The sequence below is a fragment of the Microcaecilia unicolor genome, chromosome 1, assembly GCF_901765095.1.
Source record: "Microcaecilia unicolor chromosome 1, aMicUni1.1, whole genome shotgun sequence".
Taxonomy (NCBI): Eukaryota; Metazoa; Chordata; class Amphibia; order Gymnophiona; family Siphonopidae; genus Microcaecilia; species Microcaecilia unicolor.
The window spans coordinates 404,941,946-404,963,317 of NC_044031.1; positions in this window are offsets into that span (position 1 = coordinate 404,941,946).

Below are 21,372 nucleotides of genomic sequence, written 5' to 3' on the forward strand. Positions count from 1 at the left end.
AGCAGTTAGTGGTAATCATAATGCAACATGTATCATCACAAAACAATATCAACTATTAAAAATACATATTCAAAACACACACTTATAACACAGTGGAATAAAGTTTTATCTTGCTGTACATTTGACCATATTGCATTTATCTTCATGAGATAAATCATTCTAGTGATAACCACATCCAAATCCAAAATCATTGTATCAACTGTAATTATTCTGTTACCTATGACTTTACTTCCTAATTGTTGTATTTATTTTATGAAGGGAAAAGCCTCAGAGACCATGAAGTTTTATATTAATTATCATTGGTCAAAAATCCTTCGATTTCCAAAACCTTTCACTCTTCCCATTTGCTATCTGATCTGCTGGTAAAGGTGGTGATGCTCACGTACCTATAGCCCTATTCACAAAGGAGCATTATTTATTGTTTTACTACAGTAAATGAATAGGCCCCACTGGAAATAAAGGTACCTGAGGTAAATAATTTGCATTTTTGCTTGTTAATGCATAATGCATCTTTGTGTATATGAACAGTAGACAGCATATAGAGATGTCTTATCCACCTTATGATGCCATTAGAAAGCTGAGTAGCACTGTATTACATTGTATGTACACATAAGGAAGAATGATAATGGCTGACCCAGTGGCGTAGCCAGACCTGACATTTTGGGTGGGCCCAGAGCTACTATGGGTGGGCACTATGTATATATAGGTGTGAGTAGTGTTTTTTGGGATCCTAAATCATTTTTAATAAACAGTCTGCCCAACAGCTGTCCTAGAGCAACATAAACCACATACATATTCGGAACCTATGTTGCAAACTTTAACACCACCAGTTCTGAACACTCAAATATCAATAAGAGCACCTTTAAAAAGGCAATAGCAATATGTGTCCCATTGGAAAAGCCAGATCGATATAGATCCCCACAAACACCACATGCCAGCAGAATCTCTTACCTTGGTCACATACAGAACACAGGTCAACCATCATTAATTGCAGAATAAAGGACCAAAAATTTGAATTTGTCCTGTAGCTCGGCATCAGCCATACCCTTCCCCATCACTCCATCCTTGTAGCCCACCATGGCCCTACCCCCCATCCATCCTTATAGCCCAGTATCGGTCATATTCTTCCCTTCCTATCCTCTCGTCTCTCCCTGTAGCCCAGCATCAGCCGTACCTTCCTTTTATACCACCCCCAATCAGGAATCTGTCTTACCCTTCCCTACCCCCCACTCCTCCCAGTAGCCTAGCATCAGCCAAGCCCTGCCCTCTACCCATCCCCCATAGTCTGGCATTTCTCCTGCCCTTCCCAAGCTCTCTACCCCTCCCCATCCTGATGCACACATCCTTGGTACTACAGAATCCACCTGCATCATCCAGAAAGAAAACCACCAGCATTTTTTATATTTAATGTTGGTAGATTTCTGGGTGGGAGTGAGCTCTACAATGCCCAGGTTAAAAAAAAAAAAAGTTTTATATTTAAACCTGGGTAGTGCAGAGCCGACCCCCACCCAGTAGTCCACCAGCAATACACATATTAAAATGCTTTTTTCGTTGTTACCTGGCCTTGAGCTTCAGCAAGAATCTCAAACACCACCCACGTGCTGCTGCCCTTAAACCCTTTCTACCTGTTGTTGGCTAGGGACAGAGTGACCAGGTTGGGCAGCCCTCGCAAAGCGCCAGTAGCGATCCAGCTGATCCTGTTGCCGGTGATGAAAAGGTTACGGGTGTAGCCGGGGATGTCAGTCGGGACTCGCTGAACATCCCGCTGGACACACTTCACAGTTCGGGCCGCGAATCCGAGCACTCGCAAGAGACCGCACACAGCTGGCAGGAAGTCAGAGAGAAGAAGAGGAAGAGCAGCAGCAGCCTGGGCACCTTGCAGGAGACTCCTGGAGCTCACAAGTAGGGCTGCCCCAGGAGCAGGAAATCCGGCATCATGTCCGATTAAAAAATGGAGGTCAAGCAAGAAAAAAAAAAACAAAATCGAAGAGAGATCTAGGACCGGCTTGGCTGGAGAATGAGTCAGAGCGCCCTGGGTTTCCCAATCTCTGTTCCTTCCATGCAGACCTGCCAGGTCTCAGGGCCCCTTCCTCACAAAGGCAGGCAGGAGAGCTCTTTGCTTGCTGCCACTGTAATGGAGGCTTCCACATGGCTGCATGCTGTTGTGCAATCTAACCGGCACCTAAAAAGACAGGCAGCGATTGGTGAGTCAGAGAGAGACTGGGTGGGCCTGTGTTGTGATTGGGTGGGCCTGAGCCCACCCAGGCCCACCCGTAGCTACGCCCCTGGGCTGACCATCATTAGGCCCCCTTGCTTGTATTAGATCAGCATTGTTATCTCCAGGCCTTTCTATCCCTGTACTGCTAGGAAAAACTGCCCGGCTGATATTCAGCTGGCAATGGTCAGCGTTTTTATGTCTGCCACCAGCTATATTCCCAGATATTCAATGCTGGGCCATGTCTATACACCAGCATTGAATATCCAGGGGGGTCACGTGATGCAGCGTTGCTGAGCGGATGTCCGAAAAGCAGCTCCGCTCCAGCCTCCTTTAAATCTGATAAATAACCCGCAAAGACCCTCACTTTCTGGCACGAAACATACCTGCACAGGTAGCGGAAGGTAAGTGCTGTAAACAGAGGTGGTGGCGGTCCTGGTGCAGTGGTGTACAGCTGGTATGCCAGCGAAGAACCAGCGCCCGCAAAAACCGCTTGTCCTGGAGGGAAGCCCTAAGATGGCGGAGGTGAAAGAGGCCGTGGGGGTGGCTAGTCAGCCGGCAGAGGCAATGCAGGGGCTCATACAGCAGGTCACTGCTATTTTGGAAGAGAAGCTCTCCAAATTCCAGGCCTCGGTGGAGCAAATCCGCGAATCGGTGGAGCGGCAGAGTGCGAGGCTACAGCAGGCCGTGGAGAGGGTGTCCTGACAAGAGGACAAGATGGAGTCCGCGGAGGCACGAATTGCTGCATTAGAGCTGAAATGCTTGAAATTGGCCCAGCAGGTAGATCAGCAGAACAGAAGCAGGAGGAGTAACTTCCGCATTGTTGGTCTCCCCGAAACAGTAAAGGACAGAGAGTTAAGGCAGCTGGTGAAGAAATGGTTGCCGGAACAATTGGATTTACAAATGGAGGAGGATGCTCTCAAGATTGAAAGAGTCCACAGAATAGGTGTACTGAGGGATGGAGAACAAAGGTCCCGGACAGTGATCGCGAAGGTGCTTAATTATGCAGGCTTTCAGAAAGAAGAAAAGCTTGGAATATGAGGGTCACAAGCTGATACTTTTCCATGACTACTCGGCTGCAGTCTCTGAGCAGAGAAGGAAGATGGGACAGCACTGTAAACAGCTCTTTGATAGAGGGGTGAAATTTGCTCTAATGTTCCCAGCAAAAGTGAGGATCGTACAGAATAAGAAAGTGCTGTTTTTTACGGATCCCAGAGAATTGGCAGCTTTTGTGGAAAAGTTATAAAAGGGGAGCCTTGGACCAGCACCGGTGGTGTGATTTCAGACATTTGCAGGTGCGAGCCCATTGAGTTGCTTACCAGCGCATGGGAGGAGAAGCAGCAGCAGCGAGGGCAGTATAGCAGAGCAGGAGATATGGGGATGCAGCAGACGCGGAGGTGCTGGATATTGAGAGCGGATGAGATATGGACACTAACCGGCGGCAGTAGCAGGTCGGTGTGAGGCTGTTGGACAAAATGTAGTTAAGCTTTGCTTAAAGACTTGGTCGATGCTGCGTGGCTGGAAAACATCGTTCCCATTTGAGAAATCTGCCTTCGCTATGTTGTATGTACTGTTATAACTCTGCCTGCTAGTTTCTTGTTTTGTGGTTGGGACATAAGATGTGGTTTCTTTGAGATATTCAAATGTTAAGGTTTCAGGGATAAGGGGAGGGGAGTAATTAGGATTGTGTCAGAGAAGAGGGGTACATTATAAGGGAGGGGGAGGTGGATGCGGGGCAGAAGAGTTGATAAATGTTCGGAAGGGGAGGAGGCTGTGTATGGTTGTGGGTGTGGTTGTTGGGGCAATGGTATATGATGTATGCAGAGGGACGAAAAGGGGAGGGTGGGAAGGGGGAGGTTAGGTGTGAGGGGCAGGAGGAGAGAGACTGGTGGAAGGGTGGTCTTCCGGGGGGGGGGGAGGAGGGAAGAAGGAGAAGAAACGTCCGATGCAATGTTACATAGAGATCTAGCAGAACCTGCTGCAAGAAATAGATTCTCTTGGGAGGCCCAGCTGGGAGGTCCTTTGAGGGATAATAGGGGATTATATTGTCTTGGGTCTAAAATAATATTTCTGTTACCAGATGGCTAGGTTGAAAATTGTTACATTAAGTGTGGACGGCATCCATTCCCCTGTAAAGAGGTTCAAGACACTACAGACATTAAGGAAGCAAAACACTGACATTGCACTGCTTCAGGAAACACATTTAGGGGATGCAGAGCATGCTAAACTCAAACGGGATTGGGTGGGCGATGTTTATGCGGCCTCATACAACAACAGGCAGAGGGGAGTAGCTATACTTATAAAGAAAAGCCTGGCATTTGAATTGCATGGAGTGTATCGTGACCCTGATGGTCGCTTTGTGATAGTGGCGGGAGTTTTACAGGGAGCGAGGGTGGCCTTGTGCAGCATATACGCGCCTAATGTATACTCACAAAAAATTTTTACTCTTTTGGTTGCTAAGTTAGTCACATTGAATGAATACCCACTGGTAATTGGTGGTGATTTCAATATTACCAGTGATCCAGCAATTGATTGCAAGCCACCAAAGAAAGCAGGTAAAGACCACGAAGGGAGAGGGGTGAACTATATTTCCAGTGCTGTAGGAGTAGTAGACATCTGGTGACTTTTTCATTTGGAGGAAAAAGATTACACATTTTACTCGCACCCTCACGGAGTCCATGCACGTCTTGACTATATTCTAGTAGCACAATCTCTAGTACAAGGGGTTGAACGCACGGAGATTGGGGAGTCCATAGTGTCTGACCATGCGCTGGTGTGGCTTCAGATGCAATGGGGAGAAAAGTTGGGCACAGCTAGGTTGCGGATGAACCCTGCCCTGTATCAAGATAGAGATTTTTGGGTATATCTTAGAAAGGTGTGGCTGGATTATATAGAGGACAATAGGAAGCAGCCGGTGAATGACAGAATATTTTGGGGCACCAGCTGGCAAGGCAGTGGTGCGTGGCAAGATCATGGCCTATGTGGCAGCTATGAACAAGAAGTGAGAGTTAGCTCTTACCACTTTGCTGATAGAGCTGAAGGAGGCGAGGCAGCAGTTATCTTTGATTCATCTGGGCAGGCCAGAGCAACATATTTGGCAGTTAGGAAACAGGTTCAGGCAATACTTGACGAGCGTGCCTTATATGACATCAGGCTTTACAAATATCGCTTGCACAGATGGGGTAGCAAGACTGGCAAACTTTTGGCATCCCTGATCCGGCAGAGATCTGGGAAAGGTTTTATAAGTAAGCTTCGGGATGGACAAGGGAGATTCCATTCGGGAAGGGAGGCGATACAACGGGAGTTTGTACAGTTCTACTCTGCTCTATATGCTAAGGGTTCGCTTTCTGAAGGTGACTGCCAGAAAATTTTTGATAAGATTCAACTATGGAGGAAGTGACGTCACGGGGCTGAATGGCCGCTTAATCCCTGAGCTCCGCGCTTCCCTACCTTCTTTCAGGTGCCATCTGAATTAAAAATCCTCTCCAAACTTCTGAAGGAGCTGCACAAGACGGGTGAGTGATCCTGGATTAAAATATGAGTTTAAAAAACGGTGCGCCGCAACGAGAGAGCGAACGCCTGTCCATGAGGCAGACGGACAGAGGCCTAGCGCACCATGTCTCCCCCAAGCCGAGAAGAGTGTCGGAGTCGGGCTCGGCTTTGTCCTGTGAAGAGCGCGCTGAACCCGCCCCCAAGCAAGCGCTCCCGCAAGACCTGACCAAATGCCTGGAGGTGATTAGAGCTGAGATCTTAGCATCTAAGGAAGAAAAAATGGAACACGTGGACTCCCTCAGTGTGGATCTGAGAGAGCTGGGGGGCAGGGTAGAAGCCCTAGAGGAGCGAGCGTATGAACAGGGGGAGAAAAATTAAAATGTAGACAGGCGATTAAAGCAGATGGCGGAACAGGCAGAAGAACTGCAATATAAGCTCGACGACCTCGAGAATCAGGAACGCAGGCAGAACCTCAGGTTCTGAGTAGTGAAGGAGAGCGGCGACATGGAAGATGTTCCTGCTGTAGTGCGCGCCATTTACGCACAGCTGATGGGAGAAGAATTTGATGCTACCGTAGTGGACATGGACAGGGCCCATAGAGCGCTGGGGTCTATGCAAGATAATAAGCCGCAAGACATTGTGGTGCGGTTCACCACCTATGTTTGCAAGGAGCAGATATGGCAAAAGGGCAGAAAGACCCCCAATTTGGAGTTCAACGGGGCACGTGTGGCGATATATCAAGACCTCTCCTTGTTTACTTTGAATCTGCGGAGAGCCATGAGGCCGGTATTACAGATCCTGAATAAAGAAAAGATTCTCTACAGATGGGCATTCCCTTTCGCTATCTGCTTTGAACTCAATGACGAGAAACTCCGCTGTCGTAGTGTGTGAGCAGCGTGGAAGAGCCTACATGAAGCGGGGTTGGCCCAGACAGCAGCAATGCCAGGGGGAATGGCTTCCTCCACAAAGGCCCGCCTTCAGAGATGGAAGAGAGTGGAGAAAGCGGCTAAGAACACGCGACCCCAGACCTGAGGACGCACTACTAGATCGGTCGAGAGAGTGCAGAGGCTGGTGATAGAGGCCCCAATGAGGGAAGTGAACAATGACTGAAGTGGGAGAGTTGACAAGAGAAACTTATTAAGACAGATGGTTAGGGATGATAATGTGTAATAATTAATGTATAAGGGGGGGGGGGGGAAGGAGTGCGGAGGGCGGATTGGTGGGTAGTGTTTACTTTAGCTTAAGAAAAGTTTTAATATTGTTATAGGTTTGGCCAGTGGGATTTCTTCCTTTGTGATTCCAAGTAGTGCTGTATGGCACTAGTTGGTGGGTGGTGGATAGAGGATAGGGGGCGGGTTGGGGGACAGGAGGGAAGGTATGGGGGGGGTAGGTAGGGAGGGGGGTGGGGCCGGAGGGAGGGCGGGGAGGGAGATAGACTGGGAGGGGGGTAGTAGGGCAGGGTAAAAGTCTTCCAATCACAGTTTGCTTTGTTCAGAGACTGTTAAATGGTGGACTTTCTCACATATAACATAAAGGGTCTGAATTCTCCATATAAAAGGCACGCCTTGTTGCGTGAATTGCAACTGTTGAAGCCACAAGTGGTCTTTGTGCAAGAAACCCACTTTTTAACAAAGCATGAGGGACTACTGCGCTCTAAACAATACTCTCAGGTATTTTGTGCCTCTGAGGTAACGGGTGCAAAAAAAAGGGGGGTGGCTATAATGTTCCATAAAGATGTCCAGGTACAGATTTTGCATTCAAGAAAGGACAGGGAGGGGAGATTTATTTTTCTGCATGTGTTGCTGGAGCAGGAGGAGTATACACTGGTCAGTGTCTATGCACCGAACGAGAGGCAGGAACATTTTTTCCTGCGTCTCCGGAAGGAGTCGCAGGCCTTTGTCAGAGGTAAACTACTGGTGGTGGGTGATTTTAACGCCATTGTGCAACCTGGGCTTGACAGGTCGGCTCCTCCTACTCCGATGGATCGTAAAATCTCTCAGGCACTGAAACATTTCATAGACGAGATGGGTCTATTTGATGTGTGGAGATTGGGACATCCCAGAGGGAGGGATTACACCTTTTACTCCCATGTGCATCTCTCTTACTCCAGACTAGATTATATTTTCCTTGACAAAATAATGTCTGACGGGGGGGGGGGGGGGGGGGGGGGAGACTCAAGCATAGGTCATATTTCCATATCAGACCATGCCCCAGTCTGGACTAGTATTCCTTCTTTGAGGGAAGAGGTGAGAGAAAAGAGATGGACATTTAATAACCTTTTGCTACAGGACCCGGAAACGGTGGCTAGCTTTATCCTATTCTTGCGAGAATACTTTGATATCAACATGGGCTCGGGACCTGCATTGGGAACTGTTTGGGACGCCTATAAGGCAGTAACGAGAGGGTATTTTATTAAACAAGCAGGTCAGAAGGCCCAGGCTCATAAGGCACGCTTGAACCAATGTATGGGAAAGCTGGGGGCCTTGGAGACCAGGTACAAGGCGTCAGGTTCTGTGTCCGACCTTAGAAGGCTACAGGCCGTGAGACTGGAGATTGCCACCCTACATGAGGACAGTCTGCAGTTTGTGCACGCAAGGCTTAAACAGGTTCACTATGCTTGCACCAACAAGCCAGGAAGGATGTTGGCTGCTAAACTGAGAAAAATTAGATCAGATCAACATATTTTGAAGATTAAGGATGCTAAGGGGGGGGGTGGTGGTACGAAGGTCAGCACAGATTAGAGAATGTTTTGCCCAATATTATGAGACTCTGTATAGGGAAGATGCTGCTGTACAGACCGGGAAAATAGATGATTACTTAGGGGCCAGAGGACTGTTGGTTCTCTCAGCATCGCAGAAGAAGGAATTGGAAGAGCTGATGAGGGTGGAAGAAGTAGTCCAAGTTATTAAAGCGCTCCCGACAGGGAAGGTACCAGGCTTAGATGGCTTCACGAATGAGTTCTTTAAGGCATACGTGGTGGACCTAGCTCCGTATTTAACTATTATTAATTCGGTGAGGGAGGGAGCACCTCTCCCCAAGACTATGATGGAGGCCTGGGTGGCTGTCATACCAAAACCCGGCAAAGATAAAACTGAATGTGCCTCGTATCGACCTATTTTGATCCTTAATACCGATGTCAAAATCTTGGCTAAAGTTTTAGCAAATCGCCTGGGAAGGTGCTCCCAAGCCTGATCCACCCAGATCAGGTGGGTTTCGTAGCCAAACGACAAGCTATGGACAATGTTCGGAGAACGGTGGACCTTCTGTACGCGGCTCAGAAAAGGCCCGGCCTGTGGTGCTGCTCGGATTAGACGCTGAAAAGGCATTTGACCGGGTCCATTGAGGGTAACTGGATAAGGTCTTACAAAGAGTAGGGATTGGCCAGCATTACAGAACCTGGATTCTGGCATTATATGCATCGCCGCAGGCTTGTGTGCACGTAAACGGAGGGAATTCTGGGGCTTTCCAATTGGGTAGGGGAACACGGCAGGGGTGCCCCTTATCCCCGTTACTTTTTGCTCTAGCGATGGAACCTATGGCAGAGGCAATTCAAGAAAATAAGGACATTACCGGAGTGAGGGTGGGAACGCAGGAATATAAAATAGCATTATTTGCAGATGACATTCTCCTTACCCTAACAAACCCAATAGTTTCTCTCCCTAATTTGGTGAAGGTGATAGAAGAGTATACTGGGGTATCTGGATATAAACTAAACGCTAGTAAATCAATAGGTTTAGCGGTGGGTGTGTCACTGAGACTAATGGACACACTGCAGTCGTCCTTTGCTTTTAAGTGGGAGGACAGACAACTGAATTATTTGGGTGTGAAGATTTCGGGCAATTTGTCTTGAGTTGTTTGCCATTAATTATCCGGCCCTTAAACAGGAGGTCCAGAGGGACCTAGATAGATGGATGTCGGTGGGGCTATCCTGGTTCGGGAGGATAGCCGCGATTAAAATGAACATACTGCCTAGATTCCTGTACTCATTCCAGGTTCTTCCTCTGCGGTTGTCCAGATCGTTCCTATCTGGGTTGCAGGACATTTTGAACAGGTTCGTGTGGAACCGGAAGAGACCGCCGTTGCCCCGCGCCCTGTTGTATAAGAGTAAACGTGCGGGAGGGCTGGGGTGCCCAACCTGTTCTGGTACTATAAGGCGGCGCAGGCGCGGGCGGCGGTAGATTGGTTTAGGAGGGAAGACCATAAACTGTGGGTAGACATTGAGCAAACTCTGGTGGGTTCTCGGAAACTCGGACATCTAATGTGGCTGGTGAGTAAGCATCAGGGAAGGGTGGAAAAGTTCCCGCCCACAGTCCAAAACACTTTTTATTACTGGGACCTTATGTTCCCAGACCGAACGCCTGTGTCGGGGTTGGCACCAATAGTGGATAACCTCCTATTTGAGCCTGGTATAGGAAATAACTCTTTTTGTAGATGGGCGGAATCGGGCTTAGACATGATGGGGCAGATGCATGTGGGAGAGACCATTGTGCCTTTTGAGACCTTGGTAGATGATTTTGGGCTCCGGCCGGGGGATCGGTATGCCTACCTGCAAATGCAGCATTTTCTGAAAGGGCAGGCTTATCAGGGATGTATGAAGCGGGGTATTCACCCGATGGAGGAGGTGTGTGTAGACTCAAGAGGTACGCAAGGATTGATCTCCTTCCTATATGCTTATCAAGTGGCAGGTGCAAAGCCATCCCTCTTGCATAGACAGAGTTTACTCTGCCGGAGGCAGGCTGGATGGCTCTTGAGCAGAGGATTTTGAGGTCCTCCACAGCTGTGGCTATGCAAGAGAGTGCCATAAAGGTCTTTTATAGATGGTATTTGACACCGGTCAGACTACACCACATGTTTGCTCAGGTGTCACAGCGCTGTTGGAGGAACTGTGGGGCTGTGGGAACTGCGGGACATATTTGGTGGTCATGCCCCAAGGCCCAGGCGTACTGGAAAGGGGTGCAGTCACGCCTTCAAGGTATGGGTGGGCAAATCTGTACAGTGGCATCCCCTGATCTTTTTGTTAGGACAGAGACCAGTGGGACTTACGACGGACCAGTGGTTACTATTAAGAAGTGCACTGAATGCAGCTCGAGTCAACTTAGCACAAAGTTGGAAATCTCCATTGGTTTCCCCAATGGTGAGATGGATAACCAAGGTACAATACATATGCGAGATGGAGAGACTGACTGCTGAGAAAAAAAAAAACTATACCGGGTCTGGGAACCCTTTTTGAAAAGATGTTCTGGATAAAAGGGATATTATTGGAGTGGAAGGGAAGACGAGGGGGGTGGGAGGAGGGAGGGAGGGAGGGAGAGAGGGTCTTGGGGTAGGGAGCGGGTGGGGTCACTTTACATATAAAAAAAAAAGTTTGAAGTATCATATGGTACTTTTTCAGCATGGTTATCGTGTAAAAGGGAGTGTTCGCTTTGCACTTTACCTTGGATTCAGCAAATATGTGGTACATTAATATTGTTTTTTGTATTAAGATGCATATGTAATGTTATGATTATTCATGCTTAATAAAGACTTCTATAAATTAAAAAAAAAAAAAAGATTCAACTACCGGTTTTGACAGCTGAACAGATGGCGAGCCTCACCGCTCCGATGCAGGGTAAGGAAGTACAGAGAGTTATAAAAGGGCTGAAACTGGCAAAGGCACCAGGACCAGATGGCTTTGGGATGGAATTTTATAAGATACTGCAGAATCAAATAGTTTCGCCTTTTGTCAACATGTGTGAAGAGGTAAGAACATCGCGGAACATGGGATCCTATCTGAATCATGTGTTTATCACAGTATTGCTGAAACCTGGTAAAGACCCGGAAGCGGTAGGGTCCTATAGGCCCATCTCACTGTTAAACCAAGATGTCAAAATCCTGGAGGATGTATTGGCGGCGAGGTTAAGTGAGTTGGTCCCTGGTCTTGTACATAATGATCAAGTGGGCTTTGTGAAAGGCCGATATGCGTCAGCCAACATCTTGAAAGTGAGCAGAGCGTTGTTGGAAGGGCAAGGGAAAGGGGGAGATCAGATTATGGCCAGTCTAGATGCAGAGAAGGCCTTCGACAAAGTAATTTGGGATTATTTGTTTTGGGTGTTGCGAAGGTACGGGATAGAGTGAGAGTTCCTGGACTGGGTAAATGTGTTATACACGAATCCCACGGCACAGATTATGATTAACGATTCGATGACCCAAATACTGCCTTTGTGGGGAGGAACGAGGCAGGGCTGCCCTTTGTCACCCTTGTTGTTTATATTGAGTCTGAAACCACTGGCAGCACGCATAAGACAAGACCCAGATCTGAAGGGAGTACGGGTGGGCGAACAAGAATACCGTATTAATATGTTCGCGGATGACATGTTACTGCTTCTCGATGATGCCTCAACAGGAATTTTCTTAGTTATGGAAATCATAAAAGAGTTTGGAGTCTTTTCGGGGCTCAGTATAAATTTCGGTAAATCTGAGGCATTAGCGATTAGCAATCCATGTGCTAGCGTGGCAGTGCCTCACTTTCCTTTATTGTGGGTGAAGACAGGGATCAAGTACCTAGGGGTACATATCAGCGCAGATATGGAGTGGGTTTACAAAAAGAATGGGGGCGGGTAGCACTGGTCAAGATGGTTTTGCTGCCTAAACTATTATATCCATTACAGATGCTGCCACTTTGGTTACACAAAAAAGAAGAAGCACGGTATAAGAGCATAGTTACGACTTTTATTTGGCGTGCGCGGAGACCTAGAATCTCATTTGCTAAATTAACACTTGATAGGGGGAAAGGAGGGCTTCGGCTGCCGGACCTTAAAGCGTACAATGTAGCTGTGCTTATGAGGTGGATTCATGAGCTCCACATGGGGGCAGATTTCTTCTCGCCAATAGATTTTTGGAGGAGCTGGGGCAGGCCATATGACCCATTTGCAGTTTTAGAATTAAGGTCAATAAAAGGCATGAGGGCGGTGGCGACGAATCCATGTCATGGCACTACGAAGGGCCTGGAGGTGGTAGTGAGAGTAAGGCGGAGGTCAGAGAGGGGTGGGCTCCTTTCTGCCTGTGACAGGTAATCCGGAGTTTGTGGGCGGAATGGGTGCATCCCTGTTCAAACAGTGGAAAGCGCATGGGTGTACGTATTTAGGTGACTTTAGACAACTGGGAGGGGATCATTTCCCCGCATTTGAGCAAGTCAAGCGTGCATGGAGTGTGCCGAATTCTCAATTTTTTGCCTATTCGGTAGTGTACCTGGGGAATTCTGCAGAGTTCAAGGAGCGGGGCTTGGGTGAGGTGTCCTGTAAATTTATTTTAGTCGCCACGATGCTGGTGAAAAAATGCATTCTGATGGCCTGGGTGGATAGGGCCCCCCCCAAGCTAGTGGTCTGGCAGGGAGTCATGAAAGAAATGGCTAGTTGGGTGATAGCCTCTCTCAGATTTTCCACCTCCCCAGTGCAGCAACAGTATAGAGCCTTGTGGGAAAGAGTGACAGAGATAACCACACTGGAGGTTTCCTAGAGGACGGGTCCGAAAAGGAGTAAGGGTTTCATAGATAAGGGTGGTACCAAGAGGGGCCCGTTTAATCTTTAAGCCTTATGTTTTTTTGTCTGTTTCTTTCTTTGTTCTGGTTTCAACTCCAAGGAGTAGGTATCTGGGTCTTAATTTGCATGGACGGGGGGGGGGGGGGGGAATAAAGGAAAATCAGGAGGGGACGGGGGTAGGTTCACCAATTGTTCAATTGTTGCTGTCAATGTTGGTTTTGTATATCTGTTCACATGGGAGGCAGCACATTCATGTCAATTAATTGTACCACTGATGGTGTGACTAGTAGTACATAACTGTTGATGTTGTTGACGGGTGTTGCACCTCTGTCCTAATAAAGATATTTTAAAAAAAAATGAAAAAAACACTTGGACTCCACAAAACCACGCTTCCAGGATCACCCCTGATGACTCTGCCTCAGTCGAGGCCCTATGCCATGGAGGATATCTTTTCTCCCACACCCCCTGCCCAATTGGCCGCGGAGGAGGCGTCGAGTTACTACTCTCGCCCTCCTGTAGTTTCCAACCCCTCCTCCTACCGCAGTCTCACTGCTTCTCATCCTCTGAAGTCCACTCCATCCATCTATTCTACCCACTGCCACTCAGAGTTGCAGTCATTTACCGCCCCCCCTGATAAGTCCCCCTCTTCCTTCCTTACTGACTTCGATGCCTGGCTCTCCGTTTTTCTTGAACCCTCATCCCCGTCCCTCATTCTTGGAGACTTTAACATACACGTTGACGACTCATCCGACTCTTACGCTTCTCAGTTCCTCACTCTGACATCCTCCTTCAACCTCCAGCTGTGCCCCACCACCCCTACTCACCAAACTGGCCATTGCCTTGACCTCATCCTCTCCTCTACCTGCTCACCCTCCAATTTCTACACCTCAGCTCTTCCTCTCTCTGATCATCACCTGATCACCTTCACGCTTCATCACCCCCCTCAGCCCCGCCCAACACTAACCACTACCTCCAGGAATCTCCAGGCTATCGCCCCTCCCACCTTATCCTCTATTATTTCTAATCTCCTCCCTTCCATCATGTCCTCCGAGTCTGTCAAGGCTGTCTCCGCTTACAATACCACTCTCTCCTCTGCTCTGGACACCCTCACACCATCCACCCCCCCCCCCCCGTCCCAAAAGGCGTACTAATCCCCAGCCCTGGCTGACCCCTTGCATCCGATACCTTCACTCCTGCGCCCAATCTGCTGAATGCCTCTGGAGGAAATCTCGCACCCATACCGATTTCCTTCATTACAAATTCATGCTTTACTCCTTCCAGTCCTCCCTATTCCTTGCCAAATAGGACTATTACACCCAATTGACTAATTCTCACAGCTCCAACCCCCGTCGTCTCTTCGTCACCCTTAACTCCCTCCTCAAAGTACCCTCCACTCCCACCCCCCCCCCTCACTCTCTCCTCAATCACTGGCTGACTACTTCCACGACAAGGTGCAGAAGATCAACCAAGCCACCTCCTCCTCTTCACCCTTCAACCCACTCCCTCAACCAACCAACCCAGGCCTCCTTCTCCTCTTTTCCTGATATCACTGAAGAGGAAACCGCCTACCTTCTTTCCTCCTCGAAATGCACCACTTGTTCCTCTAACCCCATCCCCACCAACTTACTTAACACCATCTCTCCTACTGTTACCCCCCCCCCCATCTGTCATATCCTCAACCTCTCTCTCTCCACTGCAACTGTCCCTGACACCTTCAAGCACACCGTAGTCACACCACTCCTCAAACAACCATCACTTGACCCTACCTGTCCCTTCAACTACCGCCTCATCTCCCTCCTACCCTTCCTCTCCAAGATACTTGAGCGCGCCGTTCACAGCCACTGCCTTTTCTCTCCTCTCATGCCATCCTCGATCCGCTTCATTCCGGTTTTCGCCCTCTACACTCCACAGAAACGGCACTCTCTAAAGTCTGTAATGACCTGTTCCTTGCCAAATCCAAAGGTCACTACTCCATCCTCATCCTCCTCGACCTATTTGCCGCTTTTGACACTGTCAACCATGAGTTACTTCTTGCCACACTGTCCTCAATTGGGTTCCAGGACTCTGTTCTCTCCTGGTTCTCCTCTTATCTCTCCCACCATACCTTCAGAGTACATTCTCATGGATCTTCCTCCACCCCCATCCCGCTCTCTGTTGGAGTTCCTCAGGGATCTGTCCTTGGACCCCTTCTTTTTTCATTCCTCAGGGATCTGTCCTTGGACCCCTTCTTTTTTCAATCTACACCTCTTCCCTGGGCTCGCTGATCTCATCGCATGGTTTCCAATATCATCTTTATGCTGACGACACCCAGCTTTATATCTCCACACCAGACATCACTGCGGAAACCCAGGCCAAAGTATCGGCCTGCTTATCCGACATTGCTGCCTGGATGTCCAACCACAACCTGAAACTGAACATGGCCAAGACGGAGCTCATTGTCTTTCCACCCAAACCCACTTCTCCTCTCCCTCCACTCTCTATCTCAGTCGATAACACCCTCATCCTCCCCGTCTCATCTGCCCGCAACCTCGGAGTCATCTTTGACTCCTCCATCTCCTTCTCTGCGCATATCCAGCAGATAGCCAAGACCTGTCACTTCTTTCTCTTTAACATCAGCAAAATTCACCCTTTCCTCTCTGAGCACACCACCCGAACTCTCGTCCACTCTCTCATTACCTCTCGCCTTGACTACTGCAACCTACTCCTCACTGGCCTCCCACTTAACCATCTATCCCCCTTCAATCCATGCAGAACTGTGCTGCACGTCTTATATTCCGCCTGGACCGATATGCTCATATCACCCCTCTCCTCAAGTCACTTCACTGGCTTCCGATCAGGTACCGCATACAGTTCAAGCTTCTCCTTCTAACCTACAAATGCACTCAGTCCACAGCCCCTCATTACCTCTGTACCCCCTCATCTCCCCTTACGGTCCCACCCGAACCCTCCGCTCACAGGACAAATCCCTCCTCTCAGTACCCTTCTCCACCACCGCCAACTCCAGGCTCCACCCTTTCTGCCTCGCCTCACCCTATGCTTGGAATAAACTTCCTGAGCCCATTCGCCAAGCCTTCTCCCTGCCCATCTTCAAATCTTTGCTCAAAGCCCACCTCTTCAATGTCGCCTTCGGCACCTAACCTTTATGCCTCTATTCAGGAAATCTAGATTGCCCCAATTTGACTGACTGTACACTTGTCCTTTAGCTTGTAAGCTCCTTGAGCAGGGACTGTCCTTCTCTGTTAAACTGTACAGCGCTGCGTAACTAAGTATCACCACTCCTGAAGAAAGCCTTTTTAGGCCAAAACACAACTTGTGTCGAGTCTCAGATGTTATAATAAAGCCGTTTATTGGGGGAAAAAAAGCATTGAATATCCAGCTTTAGCCTGACTGCTAAAGCTTATGTGCAATATTCAGCCTTTGACCACATAAGCTGAAATGCTTAAAGATAGGACTGCTATTTATGCAGCCCAAGTTAAGCAGTATCATATGCATTCAGAGTTAAATATCAGCACTTAACCACATAAGAGGTAACTCTGCCTCGAAACACCCACGTGAGCCAATTTCTGCACATATTCAGTGGCACTAGCCAGTTAAGTGTCGCTGAATATTGGTGATTAGTCACAAACGGTTTAGGAGGGCAGGAGACTCTCCTGCTCACTTTAATCATTTTGAATATCGGCCGGTGTATGTCTTTGTACTAAGCAAAAGAAAAATGGAAGATGATTTTTCTCATTTAAAAAAAAAAGTGAAAATGTATGGATATTCTTTACTCAGTTTGTCCAATTTATAAGAAGCCAGTCCGTACAAACCTAAATTATATTGCTGCTGTTGACCTTAAAACTGTCCAGCCGCCAGAGCACTGGATACTACGTGGCGTTGCACTTCTCTGTGATGTCAAATAACGTCATGTCCTTTCTCATGCTGGAATTTCTATGTATATATACACACACACTTTCTATATTGTTGGCTCAAAAGATTTTTTTTTTTTTTTTAATTTTTTATTTATTCATTTTCATCAAAAACACAAGAAAACATCTTGTTCGGAAAAGAACATAAAGAAGAAAATATCATATAACATAACATTAAAGATTAAACAATCTAAAGGAAATTATTGCTACTCAAGTCCATAAATTGAAAATCCAAGATTCAGGAATACAAGGAGAATCTAGTTAAATTAATAAAAGAGTTAACAGGATTAAGCTAGTACCATTGAGGTGTATTACTTATATATTAAGCGTTATCCTTTTTTCTCGAGGTTATAAGAGCAGATACATGCATAGGTTCTGTGAACACATATTTCTTCCCATCAAGTCTTACTATACACTTGCAGGGGTATCTTAAAAAAAAGGTACCCCCCAACTGCACTATTCCAGACTTCAGGAGCAAAAATTGTTTCCTCCGTTTTCTTGTCTCCTTTGAGACATCAGGAAATAATAATATCTTATGACCCAAAAAGGGTTTTTCTCTATTACGAAAGAAAAGACGGAAGATCCAACCCTTGTCCGGCAGCAAAGCAACGGTAGCAACCAAAGTTGCGGGCGTTGCCAGCTCGGAATCAGAGGTCTCAAGTAATAGAGATACATCTAATGGGGTTTCAGGAATTTGATTCAGCTCTTTTCCTGGGACATAATAAACAGAGGTAAATGGTGGTAAATTCTGATCTGTTACATTCAAGACATCTCGGAAATATCTCTTTAACATATCAAGAGGAGGTGTTGTCTGAATCCTGGGAAAGTTTACAAATCTTAAATTATGACTTTTGGTGTAATTATCAAATATTTCCATCTTTTTCCGAAGATTAGCCAAGTCATTTATCATCAAAGGTTGTAATGTTTCCAATTTTTCAATTTTTTGCTCAGCCTTTTCAACTTTATTGTCTATTTCTTTAGTTTTTCCCTCCAGTTGTCTCAAATCTTTCTCTAATAAATTTACTTTTGGAACAATCACATTTGTCTGTTTCAAAAATGTTTGTCCCAGGGCAGAAACCAAGTCCCATAATTTATCCAAAGTAACCTCTTTTGGTTTAGTAATTAATTCTTTAGGCATTTCAAACCTTTCAGGAACCAACGCATGAAACTCTCTCTGTTCCTCGATACCTCTCCCCGCGTTCCATGAAGGCAGCATTTCTCCTGCTTGAGATAAAGATGAGCCCTCCACTCGATTTCCTTCCGGGTCCCCCTCGTCTTCGTTGGGAGACCCGATCGAGTCAACAAGGAAGGAGCTTGCTCCAATCGGCTGGGGAGGCGGAGTCCGCATAGCGGGGCTAAGGGTGGTTTCCAAGCCAGGGGAGGCCGAGTCTCCTAGCTCGCCGGACATCCCAACTGGCGGCGTCCCGCTTTCAAATGCAACACTCTGAGGTCGGACGAAACGGTCAATTGGACCAGGTAAGGAGGGGGTAGCTGGCGGGGCTCTGGCTGCTACTCGCCCTCGACGTTTAGGCATTTTGAGAACAGAGGTAAAGCGCGACTTGCAGCGCCTCAATGGACTGCGGCCATCTTGGATCTCGGCTCAAAAGATTTTAAGGATTGTAAAATAATATTTAAAAGACCTTCACAGTATTATTCAGCTTAAAAAAAAAAACATTTTCTTAAGATCTATTTCCTAGTCTATTTATTGATAGCAATGTTTAAAAAAAAATCCTGCATTATTACCTCAAGATGAATACGTGAATGAACAGGGGAATATTTAAATAACAATAAGAGAAAAGTTATTTGTAGGCAGGCAGTGCTCCAGCACAAGTATCAAGGAGAAGGAGCAATGAACCTAGCAGGATATTAGAGAATAGATAAATTTTTATTTTAGTTACATTTGTACCCCGCGCTTTCCCACTCATGTCAGGCTCAATGCGGCTTACATATACAGGTACTTATTTGTACCTGGGGCAATGGAGAGTTAAGTGACTTGCCCAGAGTCACAAGGAGCTGTGTCTGAAGTGGGAATCGAATTCAGTTCCTCAGAGTCCACCACCCTAACCACTAGGCCACTGATAAATCATCAGGCAAAGGTCATTTTTAGTTTTCTAAACCACAAAAACTGTTAAAACCAAAAGAAGCAACAAGGCCTTGTAAGCCTTTTTCAATATTGCATAATCCCAGGATGCTGGTGCAAAAGACATATTCTAGCCAATTACAGTAGAAGGTTGGATTCCTGTACCAGAATTGTGATCAACCCCCATGGGTTTAATGTTAAATAACTGATAACTTGAAATGAATAATAGAATATAATCACTAATTTTTTAAGAAAAACGTACTTAACTTTTCAGCTTATTATTTTCTGAATAATAGTCAAGATGTTTACACAGTTGAAACAAGTAAACAGAAATCAAGACTGACCGATCAGCAACAGCACTAAAATTGTACTAACTACTGAGCAGTTTTCTCCAATCAACTATGATTAATTAAGACTTGTGGTGATTTTCTATATTTCTAAAAATAGCTCAAAGATTATGCAAAAGATGTAACAAAAGGTTAGGCACTCCAAAGTAAATAAACCTAACATTTTATTAGGTAACACACTGGCCATATTAGTTCAGCACTTAGACAACCCTGCAGGCAATAAAAACTAACTTGTATGTGTGAATGTAGGTATTCCAGTACTTTGAATTCCCCAGCATTAGGACTTAAACTACACTCCTGAAAACTACAGATAATTGTCTGGCAACTTCAAAAGCCAAGGCAAAAAAGTTAGTAGTCTTCCCTGTAAGAGCAGTATTGATTTAGGAACAATTTTTACATCTTTCTGATCTCATAACAAATTGATTTGATTCTGTGAAATACAATTAAGTTAGGGTTGATTATAAGGGGTAAGGACTGCTATCTGTGCTGGGCAGGGCAAGAAAAAACAAGGAGCAGCTGATATTGGGGTTCATTTTCAAAGCACTTAGACATAAAAAGTTTCATAGATTACTATGGGGCTCATTTTTTAAACATATAAACTTCTAAAAAGTGTCATAAAGCAGCGTTTGGATGAATTTCTTTGCAAAACGTCCAAATTGCTATTTTCGAAACCTGTTCTGCAGATGTTTATCTATGCAATTCGTCTGCAGTGCATCCAAATCACAAGAAGCAGAATTGGGGCATTCCAACACTTGGATGTTTTACAGCCATACTGGAACAAATCAAAGACAGCCAGGGCTACAATCTGTTTTGGTCCAGACCTGTTTTTAGAATGAATAAGGCACAAAAAGGTGGCCTAAATGATAAAATGACCACTGGAGGGATTAAGGCATGACCCCCCTTATTCCCCCAATGGTCACTGACCCCCTCCCACCCTCCCAAAGATGGAATTTAAAAAAAGTAAATACCAGTCTCTATGACAGCTTCAGATGTCATGGCCAGTTCTATTAGAGCAGCATGCAGGCCCCTGGAATAATGTAGGAGTCAGTGCAGTGCACTGTATAGAAGACAACTCAGGCCCAAATCCCACTCTACCTATTACACGTGTGGTGGAAAGCATGAGCTCTCCCACACTCACCAAAAACCTACTACACCCACATGTAGGTGACACCTGCAGCCATAAGGGCTATTGTAATGGTGTACAATTGGATATAGTAGGTTTTTGGTGGGTTTTGGAGGGCTTAGCATACAATACAAGAAGGTAACGGTCAGATGTGTATTTGGGAGCCTTTATCTAAATTCCACTACAGTGTCCCCTAGGATGCGCCACTGCTCTCCTAGGTTGTCTCTGTTGCCAGTCTACTAAGATTGCTGGCTTCTCCTACAACCCACTGAATTTATTTTTGACATTTTTCTCTCGTATGGGTTTTTTTTTTAAACTGGATCAAAAAGATCGCACAGAGCACAAAATCATCTACAATGTGGCCATTTTTGGAAAAAAAAAAAAAAAACAACAACAGACATTTTACTGTTTCAAAAATGGCTATATTCGCTATTCGAATTTGGGACGTTTAGAGCAAAATGTCCAAAGTTGGGCTTAGATGTCAAATCAAAAATGCCCCTCTATGTGTCTTCGTAAGTCTAGGTGCTTTGAAAATATGCCTCAATGACTTTGACATACAATTTTGTTCAGTAAGAGAATGAGGTGGTATCCACCTTCACCTGTGAGGCAGAGGTGATAATACTTCCTAACACAAAGGTGGGGAAACCGAGCAAGCAGCAGGGTTTCCGGTTTCCTTTAGCAGGGAGGAGC